Source organism: Mytilus californianus, unplaced genomic scaffold (genome assembly GCF_021869535.1).
Source record: "Mytilus californianus isolate M0D057914Y unplaced genomic scaffold, xbMytCali1.0.p SCAF_7, whole genome shotgun sequence".
In the NCBI taxonomy this organism is placed as follows: Eukaryota; Metazoa; Mollusca; class Bivalvia; order Mytilida; family Mytilidae; genus Mytilus; species Mytilus californianus.
In genome coordinates this window covers 4,003,482-4,007,125 of record NW_026262723.1, presented here as the reverse complement: position 1 = coordinate 4,007,125, position 3,644 = coordinate 4,003,482, and the positions used below count along the sequence as shown (strand labels likewise).

At 30.8% G+C, this 3,644-nt stretch overlaps 1 long non-coding RNA gene across 1 annotated transcript; it reads left to right on the top strand.

Annotated features, from left to right (window-relative positions):
• The first annotated feature begins 243 nt into the window (after positions 1-243).
• LOC127708252 (uncharacterized) lies at positions 244-3,239 on the top strand. Its single transcript, XR_007985214.1, has 2 exons — positions 244-417; positions 1,775-3,239. It is a non-coding gene; the product is annotated as an uncharacterized LOC127708252 (long non-coding RNA).
• Positions 3,240-3,644: the final 405 nt, after the last annotated feature.

Sequence of the window (3,644 nt, the reverse complement as noted above, 5' to 3'; positions counted from 1 at the left end):
TAACATGTATATCAGGGATATTTAAATTATTACAATATGATTTTAAAACACATTACCAATGTCCATAAAGAGTGCATGTCAGATTTTTAGGTCAAGGGGAAATAACTCTTACAATATCAAAATATTTGATTGAGTAATATAAGAGTATTATATTGTTTTTAACTTCAACAAAATGTTTTTGCATACAGTATGTTTATTTTTTTTATATCGAGAATAAATAATTAGATGTTTATATTTTTTATATTCTCAGCTTAAACAGAATATCTATCCAGCACTTGAAACTATTTTTTTCATCAAATTAGCATGAAGTTTTATACTTTACAGAAGTTTCATTCATTACTGTGCAGTCAAGTACTTGGATTTATTCTGAACATGAATTGAAATTGATCAAGAACCAGATTTCAGATTGTGGTAATGGTAAGTAAATGTACCCAACTATGTTTTTAATATACACATACATTAAAATGAATATATGTTAAAACTTTCATCAAGCAGTTAACAATTGTTTTCATTCAGAAAAACAAAAGTGCAAAAAAGAATAAGTTTGGGATTGAAACACATGAAAAGTAAGTAGCATAAATATCATGTAAATTATAATATATTGATTCTCAAATTTTGCTCTGTGATTTAGAAATTTAATTCCTTCAAGCACTGACTCAACATAGGACTTGAGAAAATGGTCAAACACATAAACTATTTGAAAAAAAAACTGTCAACATGGGGCACACAAACTATTTGAAAAAAAAACTGTCAGCATGAAGCACACAAACTATTTGAAAAAAAACTGCCAACATGAAGCACACAAACTATTTGAAAAAACCTGTCAACACGAAGCACACAAACTAATTGGAAAAAAAACCTGTCAACATGAAGCACATAAACTATATGAGAACACTGTCAACCTGAAGCACATAAGCTATTTGAGAACACTTACAACCTGAAGCACACAAACTATTTGAGAACACTGTAAACCTGAAGCACATAAACTATTTGAGAACACTGTCAACCTGAAGCACACAAACTGTTTGAGAACACTGCCAACCTGAAGCACACAAACTATTTGAAAAAAAAATGTCAACTTGAAGCACATAAACTATTTGAGAACACTCAACATGAAACACATAAATTATTTGAGAAAACTGTCAACATGAAGCACACAAACTATTTGACAATACTGTCAACCTGAAGCGCACAAACTATTTGAAAAAAAACCTGTCAACTTGAATCACATAAACTATTTGAGAACACTGTCAACATGAAGCACATAAACTATTTGAGAAAACTGTCAACATGAAGCACATATAGTATTTTAGAAAACTGTCAACACGAAGCATAAACTCTACTTGAGAAAACTGTCAACATGAAGCACATAAAAAGCCCATATGAAATATTTAAATTAAATTTGGCCCTGTCACGTTGGCCACTTTACTGAGTGAAGAGTTTCCAGTTGATACCGCGTTGAGGTGTGACTTGGACTTGGTCAAATTAACCCATTCATCAACCTTTTTTTTTTTTTTTTTCTTTCTTCATAATGAAAGAAGTTTTTTTTTTTTATTAAAAAAGTGGAATTAAAGATTACAGTGTAATTGTAAATATGAGCACACAATACAACATTACTTATTAATACTGACACATACTGTATCTATATTTTTTTTATACGATTCTCACCAACTCTGCTAGTACAACAGATATTGTTATTTATCAGTTAAGTCGGAACTGTTATGTAAATGAAATCATTCTCACCAAAAATAATATTGGAATATTCTGCTTTCAGAATGTGAAAACAGATGAATTAAAGTGTATAGCTACAACCTGCTGAAAGATGTTTTGCTGATACATGTGATATGGGATATTTGGAACTAAAATTGTTTTTGTAAAAATATCATTATTTGAATGGAATTATTTCAAACAAGTGTATTAAAATCTGTGATGACAGTTTGTAAATCTGATTCATCCAGTTCAACTAAATTAATGCTAAGATTCTCAAATTCAAGAAAAATGTCATTAAATGTCATATTATCAGAGTCAGTGTCTGATTCGGAGTCGTAAAGGTGTTCAACTAGGGTTTTCTCGTTGGGTTGTTGGATATTTGCATCACCTGAAGGTAACATTGTAGGGCTATTTGAATTTAAACAAGACTGTCCACATTTACATCCAGGACCACATGACTTTTTTTGCTTTCTACATCCACACTGATTGCCACTACAATTAGATTTTAAACACCCACACCCAGCTGTCCATAATTTTATATTGTTTGATATTTTTTCTAAATTTTCATCAGAGTCCCAAACAATGCTTAGTACATTTTTTTCAATCTTCCATCCATGGTCATTCAAAATTGGATAATGCACAAAATTTTGATTAGCTTGCTGCCATACAAGTTTAACCCATCAAGATCTTTTCCAGTGTAAGAATAAGGCATCATTTGATGGCAGGAAAAATTCTTCAGATGGAACTCGACAGTACAGTGCATCTCTAATTTTTGAAAGCCAAATAAAGTGATTTTCTAACGGGCTTAATGTTTCTACAAAAACAGATTGAAATAAATAATGAGGAGATTCGATCCTATCCTTTAAGAAGGCAGAGGAACATTTCCTCCAATATTCACACCCAACTAAACGTAAAAAAGCAAGAAATCCTTCATTTTCTGTGTTATCACTATCACTTAATATTCCCAACCACCCCTTTACAAAATTATTAGAAGTAATAAAATCTGGATATTTGAAAAACATCTGATAGAAAGAAGTTTTACCATGGTCCCAAAAAAAAGATACATAATCACATCCAGTAACAATATACAACATCTGAAAAATTGATGGTATATTGTCATGAATGTCGTTTGAAATGCATTGTAAATCTGGATCATTTTTCATGGAATGAATAAGCTTATTCATGTTTAAATATATGACATCCTTCTTAAAAGTAAGTTGAACAAAAACCTGTTTGTCTAAAGTTTGTATAAATGGTAAACCAATGTTGTATGTGTCATTGTCTGGCGAATTAATAAGCACAGTATCACACAAAGTTTTTTCAGCGTGTAACCATACTCGACTGTCCCCCTCTGATATATTAGTTTGAAAATTCTTGATTATTCTTATCTCATTTTGGACAACACATTTTGATATAGACGAATTGTCAAAACCACCACCAACTACAAATGTTTGACTTAATTTGATTGCATTTTGTGAAAGTAATAAAAACTGTTCACTTATTAATAAAACCAGTTGTTTTTTGTTGTTTCTATTTGTCAAAAACTTCACCCAGTTCGAGGGTAGTTTGGAAGATTCGGTAAAAGAAACACCAGATGTATTTTCATTTTTTAAATCACGTCTGTTTCGCTCAATGTCCTTTGGGGAAAGCTGAGGGGACTGATCATCAAAAACTAGATGCACTTCAACTGTATTATTATTATCAAAATAGGGTAATATGCATTTTTTGTAAAGGTAAATAATATAATCAGTAAAAGTTTTATGTGAAGATAACAAGGGTTTGGTATGTAAAATAAACATCCAATCTATAACTACACATTGAGGAGTTTCATTTAAATTATTTGTGAAAGAATCTGGGTATCGTGAACGGAAAATTTTAAAAGTTTTTGATTTGTCACCTTTATATGGTAAGCCATCAGCGTCAACAATGGCTTT